Raw genomic sequence first — 16,968 nt, 5'->3', positions numbered from 1 at the left:
ATTACATTCCAAAAGTTCTTATATTTTCATATAAATATACATACAACAGATGAAAAACTATAAAAATTATTATAAATCTAGTATACATAAGACCGATATAAGGATAACTAGAAAATCAATCATAAAAGTGTGTCGTGTTTTAAAGTAAAAAGCACAATGTATTTTTATATAAACATACATATACCAAGGCTGTGGAGTCGGAGTCGTGAAAACTCAACCGACAGTTTTATTATTTTCTTACAGTATGTGTCAACTCGACTCTTCAATTATATTGAAGTAAATCCACTAAAATTGAAATTCAATAATTTCTTTATAAAAATCATAGCATGTCCATTTCCAGTGATTTTTTTTTTAATTTTGAATATCGCTTTTATTTTCATTACTAATATTTTTTTAAGTTGGAAAGAAAAGTCGATTTACTAAAATCATTCAAGTTGGAGTCGGAGTTTGGAATCGGAGTCGGAGTCGAATCACAACAAAAAGTCGGAGTCGGAAGATTTTGATCCGACTCCACAGCCCTGCCCTGCCATATACAATCATGTATGTACATATGTATTTTCATCTAATATATAATTTCGAAAAAGACTTTGTATGTATGTATTTAACCTTCGTTCGTTGGTTCGTAGACGACACGTCATTCGATTTTTTTTTTCGATTCATAGGCGCCGATTCGAAGTCCCCGGGGGCGCAGGCGCCGGATTCTGGTATACATATAATTTCGAAAGAGACTTGCTATATATGTTTGTTTGTTCGTGAAAGTCAATTTAATACAAAAAAACGAGTATTCATATAAATTTATATAAAATAAAACTATTCAAATAAATTTGATAAAATGTTTACTATTAGATTAGTCATGTTTAAGCGGTTTATATTACAAATACCGAGCGAAGCCGGGTAATACAGCTAGTATTAAATAATAAACAAAAAGATAATAATTTTGGAAGTCGACAAAATTTTATTGTCTCACCCTATTAAATATTTGTCAAACTGACATATAATATCAGAATGGAATGTTGAAGTTTATTTTAACCCTCATATGGCGTGCGCTTCCACTCACGTGAGTCACACTCACATGCCGTTTTTCAGATTTGAATTAATAATCATATCGCTGTCCACTTCCACCCCCCCCCCTCCCCTAGGGACATTTAAATTACACACATTTTTTATTAAGGGTGATTTTGTGCTCATTAGTTATTCTTCGACGTCGTGATTGCTGCCCAGCGGCCAAACTGCCGGGTGGCACGAAAAAACAAGAACAATTTTCAATATTTCACAATCATATTTGCGTGTTATTAAAATCACGCCATTAAGTTCGCCTATTAAACCAACAAGGAAACCACTCTAATTCGATATCGGGTGTTTGAAATTCCGTATGCACATTCGCAACTGCAACACATTGTTCCCCGTTTAAAATAAAACAACGTAATATTTTTTTTCAGGAAATCATTCGTTGGTTTCCTAAAATATTGATGAAGCAGTTTTTGATTATTCTCTATCTTACTAATAATAACAAAATTTGATACACATTTTACTATAAATCTGTCTTTTTATAATTCCAATAATTCAATCTTTTCTTTCGCTTTCTTTACTTATTTTTAATGTTTAAAAGCTTTTTACTGTTCATATATAAATTATGTCCATTTTAATAGCTTCTGATCCAGTGATCATTATATATTTTACACTTTCTTTTTTTTTGCCAGTGTTCATAATAATATAGGAAATATAATTTCATATTAATAGTGTTTAAGCCGAAATAGGAAAAAAAGCTCAAAAATTTATTTTCAGTTGACAGGCTTTAGCATTTTACTTACATGTACATATATTATGTACATACATACGATGGCATCGCATCTGATCAAAAATTATGTACATACATATATGTATGTATGAATCAAATCAGCAAACCAATATGATTTTTTTTAAATGTACAATTTCTAGTCTAGTTCTTACTCATACACCTATGTATATGTAGAAGATATTATATATTTATTTCAATTCATAAACATATCTTGAAATATTTCTATATAGAAAAATCATTTTTGAGTATGAGTAATGTATTGTGTGATCAAAAATATTGTAGTATTAATGTTACGAAACCGAAAGCAGTGATCGTTTTAGATAAAGTAATACGTTTAACACGAAAGCTTTTAGCTTAAGCTGGCAAAGCGGCTCGTTATTCGCACACCCGACCCGCTTATGCTTAATCGAATCCAATTAATCAGTTCGTCCAATCAAAAGTCGTGCCATTTTCATGCAGAATGTAACCAACGACATTGCATGTCCAAAGTCATTCTGTCCATTCTCAAGCGAGGTTGCGAAATCATATACATACATTGTACATATCTAGCGAAAAGTATAACTGTAGTTCACATTGCGCCCTAGGAGCCCTTCGACAAAGTGTCGCCGAGCTGTATTCACTGTTATTCAATTATTAATTGTCGCCCGCCAGTGCCGGCAAACAATAAACATGAATGCATATATACGTACATATGTATGTATGTACATATAATATTATACATTCGAGGTTGCCACGAATAACGTGCTGCTCAATAATTCAACACTCGTGACATTAGTGAAGCACCTGTAGCACGCGCAACCGCGCCCCCACATTAGGGGTGAGGACCACCTCATTGATCATAGTAAGATAATGGCGATTCGGTTCGAAAAAAACGATGTATCCAAATCAAGCGTGCGCGTGAAACCGGACAGTAGAATTATTATTTAAATAAATAAATAAATACCACAGTGGTTTCCTGTACATAAATATCCGATACAGTGACATCGAAATTAATTATTATTATTATTATTATTATTATCAGTAGGGCGATAGCGGTAGGCATACCATCCGCCTATTGAATATGTAACAAATAGTATTGGTGATGCGAATTTAGTTTGAATTCGTACAAATCGAACAAAATCTTTATACTATTAAAGATATACATACAATATCGAAACAGTTTATTTGCCATTATTAGGAATTAATTAATGCATATCGATAAATTTCGTTCAAATGATCACCGACCATATACTATTCAATATTTATTGGTCAACGTCTTTGGCGACCGATTTCCATGTCGGCCACGAAACATAAAACAATATAAACAAGCACACCAAATATCATATGTATATTCAAATAGAAATACTAATGTAGGTGTATATTAGATTTATTAATTGGTATCGCGTCAAAAGCACAGCGTATGAAAATACGCTCTAGTCGTGAGAGAAAATCTGTCCGCTCGTAGGTATTTTATTGAGCGCGCATTAAAAACGCAGTTCGAATAAATTGTCGTTTGGAGCTCACAACAGCTAGACATCCTCACGCCTCATGCCAAAAACACAAGGTTGTAAATCAATAAGCCTTTCACGACTATTGCCCGCATTCTGGCTATAAAAGCGATCGATTTAAATGGAAACTGCGGGGGGGCCTCTTCGCACACAATAGGCGCGCGTCTCTCCTACAACCGTGAAAAACATTTTCCCGATCGCGTCTGAAATTTGTTCATTTTTTTTATCCAAATATATGTACCTACGAATATTCATTGTTCACATGTATAAAAAATTTGAAAACTAAGCAATTCTTTTATATGCCTACCTACTGTATTCCATTAACGAGCATGAGAAACACGATCATAATAAATCTCGTTATTTTGAATTAGTAACCTTATTAAATTAGTTCAAGCACATGTTAAAAATACAATTAAATTAAATTTACAATGTAACTCTTGATAAAATTTATTTAGATTGAAAACTATCCACGTACCATTTTAGAATGTATAGCATAAAATTTTTGATTCTTATGCGAATACGATAAGATCATCGTAATCTCAGAATGCAATTAACGTAATTTATGTTAATTGAAAGTGTCTTATAAATTTCAATCGTGGCTACTGGTATTTTTACAACTATTGTAGTAACTGAAGACTTTTCTTATTATTATACAATTTTTTTTCTACTGAGGATTTTCCGATCTAATTCTCCATAGCGCGTATTTAATTGCATTATGCAAATATTTTGTGAACAATAAATATTATATAGCTAATTAGATTTCGCAGAATGGAACAAGTATTAATTATAATAAAAATAAATGAATATATTCATTTGTGCGTATTTTTAACTCTGAGAAGAGATTAAACAACGATTATCCGATGACCACGGCTAACGGCCACGTTTCGTAAATATTTCAAAAAAAACACCCCCATAAGCAACTTTTACTCTTTGAACACATCACCGTTTAGGAAAATTGAATTTGAGATGAAAAAAAAACAACTAATCCATTCGTAAACGGAGCACGCACGTATCGTGTTAGTCGTTTAAAATTACACGAATGTACATAAATCTCGTCGATTTCACGTGTATTTATGTGTGTATGTGCTTCCAGCGCATCCCTTCGACCGTTTATCAGGAATGCATACTTCAAATGTCTCCAAATGAATGCAGCAACGTCTCGGGAATCCTAGGGAGGATGTGCATTCCTCGGATACGGCGGGGGGAGAACGAGATCCCGATTTAGATCTACCCCATAAAATACCCCGTCAATAAGCGACCCGTCGGGTATTAAATAACCCTTGCTCGCGCACTCGAGTTATATCTCAATCGTGTTGACAGAGACAAATTGGTACATAAATATAATTGAATACAAAATACCGACCTCTGAGGTACAAATTAATTGATTAAAATTTACAAAACCAAAACAAAACAACATACAAAATATGCAATCAATGAGGAGTGCCGTGATTGATCGCACAGCGTCAGAGAACCGGCCAATATTTTTATTTTGACCCAGTCATAGTTCACTCGAATGTCAAGTTTCTAATTCGGTGAATGTGGAGTAGAATTTTGCCGAACATATTTGTATATGTATCACATATAGTAAAAATCCCAAGCGTTCCCCGTTCGAATTTCTCTCAAATACATTCATGAGACTGACGGGTCTAATATTGACAACATGAAAACGAAGGAGGACAACCATCAATTTATGAGTTTATCGACGAAAGAGTTTGTAGTGTGGGGGCGTTACAACCCTATTTATTGGGCCACTTATTTGTTTATATGTATGTGTGTGTATTTACGCACGTGAGATGAGATTGTCGACGATCGTAATCTCCGCTCGTAAAGTCTCTTGTGCCTAAACAGAATCAGATGAACGACACTGAACTTTCTACATGCGCAAGCACTCTATCGATCTTGTACGAATCGATAAAATCTACTGATACCACACAATTCATAAAAAATAATAAGAATTTTCTCGTGGGTTAGATAGACCGATTATATTTATAGATTTTCCTTACATACACATGTGGGATAAAATTACAAACTTTAAAGAATTTATGTACATTGAAAATTTGCAACATGTACCGTAGACAATTGACATCATATTATAAACCGAATAACCTTCGCCATAATGAACGATTTGGTAAAGGCGAAAAAAATATCATCATATGAGCCGTTATTTTTGAAATTGGCACAAGTCGACTTTTCTTCATTTCGCGAAATATCGCACAAAATGTTAAATATAATGTTTTGCGTTTTACAATATTTACAAATACTAGTAGCCTGTAATACGTTTATTCTGCTTTTCAGAAATTCTGGACATATCGAATTAAAATAAGTGATAATAATTTGTGAATTAAGTCAAACAGCAATATTGTTTTCGGAACTGAAAATTGGAATTCCGCCACTTTCAAATATAAAGACTCATATATACATACATACATACATATGTACATACATATATGTATGTATAACCTGAGCAAAACATTTAGATATATTTTTATAGCACAGAGTTAAAACTACATATGTATATATTAAGTAGAGCATAAAACAATACAATTCAAGTTAGTGGCGTCTCGTGAAAATCTCCCCGTTTTTATCACACAGCCTTATTTATGTGTGCGCGAGCAGGATACAGAGGACAACGTAACGTCCACGGCACGCAACTGAACTGAAATTAATCTCGGATACAAATCAAGTGCAATTATGAAATATTATTTGAAATATAACAAGTTTCATTATGAAAATAACTGCTTCTTAACCAACCTCCTCGAGTGATAACTACCAAAATATATTTACAACTTGTTTTAAAAGTTCCCAAGATATTGCGCACGTCGTGAATGAACGATGCACTTTCGACACGTAAAATCTAGCAAAAATTCCCCATATCGATGTAGTAAATCCGCGATAAAACTAGTTTTGTCGCGCAATTTCGGCGACGGTCGGGCATAAAACGACTCGCAGTTATGTACGTCGCTGTCGTAATTAGGAAGTTGTCGGTCTTATCGGTACCCGTAAAAAACTTGCAGGATAACGGCATGATAATATCCCACCTGTCTATGTAGTTGGCCAACAACCGAAACCAGACACGTCCGACACATCACAACCCTCCCCCCATCCCCTCCGCCACCTTTGACTCCCCCAGCTAGGATTTGATTAACATAATAAAAACTTTTCACCATTCCGGAATACGAGTATTGGGGACGTTCACGGATAGGGTGACCAGATATGTCTGGGATTTGCCAAAGCATCGATCTTCAATGTGACCTATGCGTGTTTAGCTGAAAATGCCCAGCAAAAAAATTTCATGATTTAAACATAATTTCTTGATTTAACAGTGAAGGCGTCTGCCCTAGTAGAGATGAGATAAGAAAAAGATCGCATAAAATTATACAAATCCAAAATTAAATTGCGTATTTCGATATCGATTTCATTCGATGTATTATTACTACCTTTTTTAATATACATTTTCGTTTATCTTCGTCCGATCAATTTGAGCGTAAATAAGTGGGGGAGGGTTTTTTGCACAATATCAAATTATAAAAATGACTTTTGAATTATTAATTTCGCTTTTTTTGCATATTAAACAATAATGCGAATTTGGAGTATGTATTTCTTTATCTTCATATTCATTATATAAACAAAGCGAAAAAACAGTGGAAGCGGTTAAATTAATATTTTTTAAAGCGCATATTATGCAAATGTCGTACACATCATTATAATAATATATAATAAAAAGTTGAATTATAATGAAAGAATGAATTATAATGATTCTTTAAGAAGACAGTTATGTGTTTTTAAAAAGTATCGTACTATCTATATTGCATGTATAGTAAATAATTTTAGTTACGAAATACATACACTTATATATCTCGAGGATATACGACGTATATAAATATGTTTACATACATATATGCACATGTGCAGGTATGATAAAAATCACTAACGCTATTAGCCCCTTACTATTCGGCCTGGGTGTGTTTAATTTTTTTCTTAGCTTATCCTCTTTTCACAAGTCTTGCAAGCCTATTCAAAAGCTCCACCAACAAAGCTATTATGTACATATTATATATGTTATAATAATAGAATAAAATAATGAATCTGTATCCCCCCGTTAAATTATACTTTCACTAGTAGAAGTATTCTTTCGCCAACTGATGTATGTATACTTTCGGTGAAATCACATCACACAAATCAGGACATTGAAAACATGCCGCCAACTTAGATGCTGGATCATCACAGAACCAATTGGAAGAAAGGCCCGTTCAATTTATAAAAAGTAGGGCATTCTATTCGGGAATCAAACGGTCCCCATATGAAGCTATATTTGGACAAACTTCAAAAGTGGGTCAAACATCATCAAATTTGCTTTCTGTTGTTACTTAACATTTATGAGGTAAAATAAGAAGACACAATATTAATAGTATCAAAAATAAAGTCTTCGAAATATGAATTCCCTAAAAAGTCAGTGAAAGTATACTTTCACTGCTAGTACTAAATCCCTGTAACATAAACATATGTATATGTATCTAACTCTGGTGGCACACGTCATTACCCTGATCGGCGGATCACTAAGCTCGTGGGTCGATTAAGAACGCAACTACATACGTACATATGTATGTAAATGCGCGTCAGAGTGCAGGACACATGACCATTGATTGACACACGTCCTAGTTGTTCACGAGAAGTCACGGTCACCCTATTCGACATATGTATGTATGTATCGTCACGGAAACTCTTCCCAATTAAATAACCTGCGTTTTTTTACCACGTCACATTCGTACGATATGGGTGTCACGGCGATGACAATAAAACGGTCGCGGGTCATTCGAGTCGCGACAACACAGGGTCCCGTCCAATTAAACGGCTCAAATCTGGTCGTCGTATATATCCTGAGACGGTGACATTAACTACAAAGTTGAAACCGTGGTTCTCTCTCGTTTAATGCCACACCTTGAGACGCACCTTTCACGGGGCCGTAACGGAACCGGACACTTCCCGCACTCTGCGAGTTATGATCTGACGTGTTTACGATCGTCGAGCCTGGCGCAGAAGTTTGCAACCATTTCCAACATAATCCATACGGACCAAGTCTCGAGGACATTACATAGTACATTCTACAAATGAGACTTTTTGAAAACACATCGACTAGATCGTGTTATCGACACCGCTCCGTCCACACATGCATGTCTATGCTCATAAGCAGACAATTTCATTGAATCGGCAAAGCTAAATCTGAAACTGCGATCATCGCTAGATCGAATCAACGGTATGTACATACAAATGTATGTAATCTACATTGGAAGTGCTCAACTCAAACAAGCAAAAATATTCTGGGAGTAGGATTTACGTCAGACGGAAGACAGAATAATAGCTTGGACAAGATAATAGAAGCAGTCGGCGTTGTTTAGAGATCCCAGTGATAAAAAGTCGAGACTCTGTGAAATAGCTAACTAATGGACATCAATTTTGAATAGTAAACAACAACGTCCTATCAAGAGTATAAGAAATTATATTATGTAGGTGGAACAAGGAGAGACAATTAAAAACATAAGATGCGAAAATTCCTTGGAAATTAAAGTTAACCTTTATTTATTGAGAGATCTCAAAAGGTTTTTATTGAGAGATCTCATGTTCAATGCGCAAATGATTTATTTAGAGAATGTTCCAAAAGCTTATTGGGAAGGGGGTAGGGGGCTTGGGAAATTGACGAAGTATATTTAGAAAACACTGATGACTTCATGTAGTCAATTCCCAGAGATAGTGCAAGGCAGATTATTTCAGAAAAGACAGTTTCAAATGTTGATACCCTGACATAATTTACATACATACATATGTATATGGTAAATGGTATATTATATTTTTTTTGATTTTTTTTTATTTGTTGCTAAAATTAGGTAACAAAATTGATATGATGGTCAATTTAGATTCTGAAAGTAATTTAGCTCGCATTTCAGATTTACTGCAACCGCACGTATAAAATAATATTGTGTAAATGTGCATACGTGTTTTCCTCGGGTATTCTATCAATCACTGTCTCATTAGTGAGGTAATTGGCGTATTTTGACGATGTCCTGCATTATGCCTCATGTTACACGACAAAAACATTCTCGCACCTTATTTATCAAAATTTTATTGTCATTAATCAAAATAATATCAAATCAAATCGTGTTTTCGTACGAGTCACAACACCACGAAGCGTCTGAATTTATTCACGATAGGAAATGTATTTAATTTTATTTATAAAAGTATAATGATGATTTATCTAATAGCACCGCGCGATGCTACAATGAACTGAAAATAAAAATAATATTCCATATTTATAACCCTTTTGTGTCGCACACAATGGATGGAAATAAAATCGAACAAAAACGTACATTCATTATTTACACTATTTTTATGCTCAGTCTCGTATGAATATATAGAGAAGTCGTTCGATAATAAACGACGTAGAAGCCGAAGAAATCATTAGAGGATCATTAGAAGACCAACCTGTTGGTTCTACGTACTCTTAACCACCCCACCCCTACTGTGTCTCACACCCATGCCAGGATAATTTTAGTTTGAAAATCATTTGACGAAAATAAAACATACCTAAATACATTACAAATCTTATATACATAAACTTACATATTAATATGTACTATATATATTATGCATATATGCGAATAGTGTCCTCATTAAGCGGCTCATTCTGTCGTAACTTTAACTTGTGTCCAATTATATTTCCATATACATAATATACAAAAATCTAATTAATCAGTAGGCGGAAGAGGTGGGGAGGGGTCAATGTGTTTTTTTTTTTTTGTTATTTTGTATTATTAAAATGCTCTACGGACTGCGGCATACCTACTTGCAGTAAACAAATGAGGCGAACCGCCCTCAGCCCTCCGGGGTGGAGGGTCGCTGGAGACGGGTAGAGAGAGAGAGAGGGGGGGGAGAGGGGGGGAGAGGAGCTGAGGTGCAGCAGCAGCAGGTTCCGCTAACACTTTTACAAGTAACTAAACTAATCGGACTTCAAACACTGTGAGGGTGCTGCTTTTAATGAGACTGAGGGCTGAAATTGTTGTACCAACGTGTACATACGCTTAGCGATACTCCGACAGGGTTGGCCGCATTTTCAATCATTATTTCAAAACGATTTTAAGCAGATTTTTTTACATATAAATTAAACGGTGGTATTATAATTCGGATTCCATACACACGCGTGAATGTACATACACACATATGATCAAGTGAAGATATACATAGTAGTTATGAAAACCATTGGAACCCAAACCTCCTTCCTGTATTTTTCCAAACTCGTAAGTCCCACCATCATTCCACAGCAAATCTGAGTGGAAAGAATCATTAAATTTCTAATACATACATACATAATTGCACGATTGTTCAAGTAGATGGACTAATTTGAATGCAAGATGAAAGTGACATTTCGCGCTAATATTTATGCAAAAAATAAGTCCTTACAATTTATGACTTACAAGATCTATTTATGTATAATTTTTTTCATTTGAATGCCCCCCCCCCCCCTCTTGACCAATTTCTGGATCCACTCGTGCTTCACTGTACAAATGAGCCGTATATTTGAAATTGGCGTAAGTCCACTTTTCTTCATTTTGAAACATACTATGATGTATCTCGCAAAACATTATATTTAATATTTTGACTTTTACAATATTTAAAAATACTGGTGGCCTGTAATACGTTTATTCTGCTTTTCCGAGATTCTGGACATATCGAATTAAAATAATTGGTAACAATTTCTGAATTAAGTCAAACAGAAATGGTGTTTTTGGAATTGAGAATTGGACTTCCGCCATTTTCAAATATAACGGCTCATAAGTACATAGCTTTCGGTATAAATTAAAGATAAAATCAAACAAACGAAAGACAAAAATATTTTTCGCGAATTGAACGTATATTTAACACAAATCAAAGGTGGTGTTAGTATTGCAAGTTTGAAAAACGCCGTCCTTAGAGATTAAACGACGCGACGGTGTGAGAGATTCGCACGAAGAAATGCATTATACACCTTCAATTAGTGACCGGATGGAATATGAAACATGGAGTGTCTGTGAGGTGGGAGCGACAGGGACACGGCAATGGGGAGGAACGGGAAAGTTGATATGGTGCAGGGGGGTGAGTGTCATTAGAGCGATCACTACAGGTGAATGGGATAACGATTAGTGAGATGGATTTCCACCATCGTTTTTCAAACCGCGTTTCGTTCGTACCTTATATAAGTATTGTTTTATCGATAAAACGGACCAAAATGGTATCGATACCAATTTATTGTATGTACATACATACATAGGTTTATATTAGAACTGATCTTAGGGGAAAAAATCAATAACCGGAATCGTTCAATCGTGAAATAGGCAATCGTGCAGTACTGTTTACTTATATAAAATAAGAGGAAATAGTTAATGCTTCAATAAGCGTATTGATCTGTTGTTTTATTTTAGTTCAGGCGTGGGCAAACTTTTCACATCTGCGTGCCGGTTGAACGTTAAAAAAATCGGATAAATTTTTTCGTTACAATAACCGCCGTCGATCGTAATGGCAAGATCGTGATGAGCCAGAAGACGTAATACTAACTTGTTCGCACGGTTTTCCCCCTCTTTCCTCTCACATCTTATACCCTGCCCAGGTTTATTACAGTATATTTCACGTATTAATAATATCTATGAAATACTGATGCAATAATTCTAATTATAAACATACATATGTAATCACAAAATAAATATACATACATACGTATGCCAATAAGATTTGTACCTAAAACCAATAAGTGCTTATATGTATAATATATACATAAATGTATGTATATGTATGTAGATAATGTATAATGTAGAACGTATATGTATATGTATGTAGATAATGTATAATGTAGAACGTATATGTATATGTATGTACATATATGTAGAATGTAGAACATTAACTAAGAATACACATACATATCTATATACCTTATTAATTTGACAACTACTACTATATATTTGTAAATATGTATATAAAATGTACATACATATGTACAATACAGTAGTATCCCAAGTAAGTCATTTTGGAACTGTTTTTATTAGACATCTCTATTTTATTTTAATATGTAATCATATAAAGTGCCATACATTATATTGTATATAAATCGTTTAGAATTTATGTAGACGATAAAATATTTAGTATCATCTGATACAATAACTGTGATAATTTACGATAAATACATGAGAGCTAGGGATGATCGAAGGTGAAAGTGTAACTAAGATAGATGATCATCGATACTTATCAGATGACATAGTCCATCGTATTCAAACTTTCACTTTCGACCATTCTTAACTCACACGCATCATTCAAATTCACTCCGCCTAAAATCTGCTCTCGAAAATACTATCTACCTATAGACTGGAGATACCTAGCAAAGAAATTATTTCAACATTCGAAGCATTGGCCATGTTCACTTTATAGATACGTACATATGTAGATAGTTGGCCTGCCATGATCGTCCTTGGAGAAGGAGTTCACGCAACACTTTCGAATTCGATTCGCATTAGCATTTAAGACTATCTCTCGTTGTGCATATTATGCACGCGACGATACTCCGACTGCAGTTTGCGGTTGCATCTCGGCCGTTGCACGCATCACCTAACTGTCTTAATCGTTCCGCGAATCACCGGCCGCAACTCAGCCGACTCAAATGATCCTTTTAATTAGCTGCGGTTACACCCACAAACCGACCCGTTCGATACCAACCCGGTTTCGTGTCGACCGTACGGTGTTAAATTACCGCCATTCTCAATGGTAATAAAACGTGCAATAGGATAACAGATACTTACGTGTATTCTTTAGCGGCTGACGGTGGCGATTCTCCGACTTTTTTCTGCTGTCACTTTCAAAGATGATGATAATGTTTTTATTTTTTAAATCATTTTTGTTTTTTTTTTTTATTATTTTTACAGTTTCAATTCGAAGAGTTCTGCAAAGTAACAATTCACTTTAGACACGTGTAGAGGGAGGGCGTATGGTGCGGGCCCGATCGATAACCACGTGGCTTTGTTATTTGAACGCGCGCGCGACCGCGATGGCTACAGGTGTTTGTCTCCTTTGGCGCCACTCGCCGCCACTTTCAAAACTTTCTGGACTATTTATTTTTTTATTCCACAATTTTTACAACAAAATCTAATCGCCGTATCGTATCGGATGAATAATTCATTTCAAAAACATTGCGTTATAATAATGGCGTGCTAAATATTACATTTCCGTATACATTTTTTTCATACGCAAACATTAGCGTTTATCAGTCAAAATTTCGATCGTTTAATAGAATTACATACCATATCAATCAATTCTAAAGAGAAAAAAAAACAAGTGAACGAACGACCAGTTTTAATCATTTTATCGTTCCGCGAAAAAAATCTGCTAAAATTGCACCAAAATTGATCAGATAATGACTGGGTTTTTTGTTACAAAAAAAAAATTCAATTAAATTTATAAATATGCAAATTGTTTTTAAGACCATTATTAGCCTATAAATGCGACTCTTTTTACATTTTTTTTTATTATGCAATGAATTAATTTGATCATTTTATAATCTTCAAACAATGCCTCTTCATTTTAAACAAACATTACCTTCAATTCAATTATCCATGTGTGCATTGACTTAAAATTCATTATTCTCATCTATGTATGTAGTTTACATAACGAAAGAACTAATTGAAAATTAAAAAATATTTTTCTTTTTTGATTCGAATTTAACGAATACTAGTGTTTTTACCCGGCTTCGCTCCGTATTTGTAATATATGTAAATCGCTTAAACATGGCCAACCTAATAATAAACATTTTATTAAATTTATTTGAATATTCATTTGTTTTTTTATTAAATTGAACGTCACGGATTTTATAAACCAAAGGAATAAACAAACATACATACAAAGCCTCTTTCGAAATTATGCAATTATGTATCCATATTCGATATAAACACCACGGAAACAAATACTGAAAGTACGAATAATAAAAATGGACAGACTACAAATTGAATTTACAGCCATGTACATATAATATACAAAATAAACTTTGTACGTACGTATGTTTATAAGGTTGGTTGGTAACATCGAAAACAAATAAAAGATTGGTTGAATATTACATATATTTTTTTCGATTCACATAAATGTAATAAAAAAAAAACAAACGAATATTTACTATTAGATTCGCCACGTTAAAGCAATATAAAATATTATTCCAAATAGTGAACGAAGCCGGGTAAAACAACTAGTGTACCAACAACATACATAAATCGAAGTATTCGATTCACTTTCTCCAGCAAATTGTAGTGAACACAGAATGAATCGAATTGTACAGTGCTATTTTGACACCACGGCGTACTTTGAAATACAAAGTTGAATAAATTTGTATTGTTTTTGTATTTTTATTTTTTCAATATAATACATAGATATTATAGAACGGAGAACGGAGAAGAGTGATCGTCGTCGTTGTGGTGAGGAGGCAAGACAATAAATTGTTCGAATGATGATGAGGTGTGAAGGACGAGTGACGAGTGACGAGTGACGAGTGACGAGTGGCGAGTGAGGTGAGGTGGTGCAGGTGAGGTGCAGCTGCAGCAGCCAGCGTCTTGGCACGTGGCAACAGCGGCACTGAAGCGCGCGCTACACGGGGCGTGTTTTGGTGGGCGGGCCCGCCGGTCGAGACACGCCCCACCACGTCGCCGGCCGACCAATCCGGTCCAAGAGGGGCGTCTCCGCTTTTCTTCGAGTGCACGCCCCCCCGCCCGCGCACTGCGCCCGCTCCACGTAAATATTTTCCGGAGCTAATTGGCGCGTCACGTGGACGCCGCGACGATGACTGTCATCGCGTCAATCGTGTGCAAACTATTGCTGTTCATAATTCGCGATCCAGTTAGATCCACATACATATGTACATATGTATAAGCGTTGTTTGGAAAAATTTACGATATCTGCGTGAAAATTCGGTATTGTCGAATAAAAGTTGTCGAACAGCGTTTGCAAAGTCGAAAAGAATATCTACATACATGACATATTTCGCCTTCTTTTCGCAATTGAGTAAATTCTTTTTAAGGATTCTGTGAAAATATTTCAAAGAAAATGTTGCTTAAAATAGACCAAGGTTGAGGAATCATCAAAAGTCGTAAATTTTTTATTATAATTGTGGAGCGAAATTGTAACGGGTCTACGATCTTACAATACATGTAAATTTATATCATATTCGTTAACACAAATTTATTTTAAATTTATGTACTGTGTGTATTTAACATCATGTGTACAAGTACATACATATATTCGTCAATTGAATGCCACGTGCCGATTCTCAGAATTCTTCCCAAAAATAGAAAACAGAACGTATGAAAGACGCAATAAGACGGTAATAAGTAATAACTTATTACTTACTAGATTTATTACTAATAAGTCTAGAAGTAGAATAGTCACAGTGCTATCCATTGTTCCATTGTTGTAAATCCTTTGTAAAAAAGGCTCGGCAAACCTTTAACAATGCATTTACAACCTTTGAACAATACGCGGCACCTTCTGGGTCCGGTGACTAGACTAATAACATTACTAATTTACCTAAATAAATTATTCCAAAATCAGACGAAATTTTTAAAACTGCTTCAAAATCTGAAATTATATCATTTGCAATTGAACTGATGGAAAAAAATACTAGTTTTAGAAAGCACTAACTCTACTAACTCTATTGACATAGAAGAAATTGAAATTAACACTAACAATTTAGGAACAATTACGGAGCAAGAACTGATACCTGAACTGAAACCATTTCAAAAATAAAATAGCATAATAAATAAAAGAAGATTTCAAAAAATTCGACAAATTTGAAAGCAAAAACAAAAAGCCTGGATATCCTATATCGTGCCTTATTAACAATAAAACCTACATCAATAGCGTGTGAACGATTACTTTTGCCTGCAGGGTGGATGAAAACAAAAATTAGAAATAGACTCGACAATGAAACATCAACGCATTATTATTTCTGATATATCATTTTCTGAAACTAAATTTTACCTTATTATATTTTTCCATATTATATTTAGTAAATTTATTTTTATTTGCAATTTTCTCAATTTTACAAACTTATATTTTATGTGTGTATTTTAGTTTTTTTTTTAATTTTAATTAAAAATTAGGTGTTATTAATTTTAATATACTACATATATAAATATAGTGTGATCGATGCTTAGTAAATATGTACATATGTCATTACTTTTTTTTTTTTTTTTCGAATATATTCGAATATTCGAATAGCTCTTGATTTACTATTCGATATTCGAATAGTTATTAGAATAATAATAGAAGTCGACGAATATTTGGGATCCCTAGTGTGTACGTACGCCCGCGATAGTTTCTGTAAAACAAATCGCCCAAAAACGGGAACAAGAACGAGAAAACAGGAATGAGTGGCATTACAACGCAATAATTTCAAATGTGTTGGCGTCGCCACCTGCATTGTTAGGGTAAAATAAACAAACAATTGAATAATTTCAAATGTGTTCGCCGCCTGCGTTTTTCCGACAAATTATCATTGGTTCCCGGAAAGATGCACTAAATTGCACTTGAATAGCAACGCAGTTCCGAGACGTCCTAATATTCAAAGGCGCTCAAAAAGAATTTACGCAATAGAATTGCAAAAAAAAAGCACCCTTTATCCGAGTACAT

General features: G+C 34.4%; 1 protein-coding gene across 7 annotated transcripts in view; it reads right to left on the bottom strand.

Moving 5' to 3' along the window:
* LOC143910264 (LIM domain transcription factor LMO4.2) overlaps positions 1–14,918 on the bottom strand; it is a 361,988-nt gene extending 347,070 nt beyond the window's left edge. For 2 of the 7 annotated variants that reach the window (XM_077428663.1, XM_077428665.1), the window contains exons 1-2: positions 14,547–14,918; positions 13,101–13,240 (exon numbers count right to left, since the gene is read on the bottom strand). The gene's annotated coding sequence lies outside the window, so the exon portion shown is untranslated. Of the gene's footprint in view, positions 1–13,100; positions 13,241–13,893 lie in introns of all 7 variants that reach the window. The other 5 variants (XM_077428660.1, XM_077428666.1, XM_077428661.1 and 2 more) reach the window with 4 other exon arrangements.
* Between the last annotated feature and the right edge of the window lie 2,050 nt (positions 14,919–16,968).

This window comes from Arctopsyche grandis, chromosome 4 (assembly GCF_051622035.1).
Source record: "Arctopsyche grandis isolate Sample6627 chromosome 4, ASM5162203v2, whole genome shotgun sequence".
NCBI classification, from domain to species: domain Eukaryota; kingdom Metazoa; phylum Arthropoda; class Insecta; order Trichoptera; family Hydropsychidae; genus Arctopsyche; species Arctopsyche grandis.
Note: the sequence above shows the minus strand (reverse complement) of the source record. Positions and strands in the feature narration are given on the sequence as shown.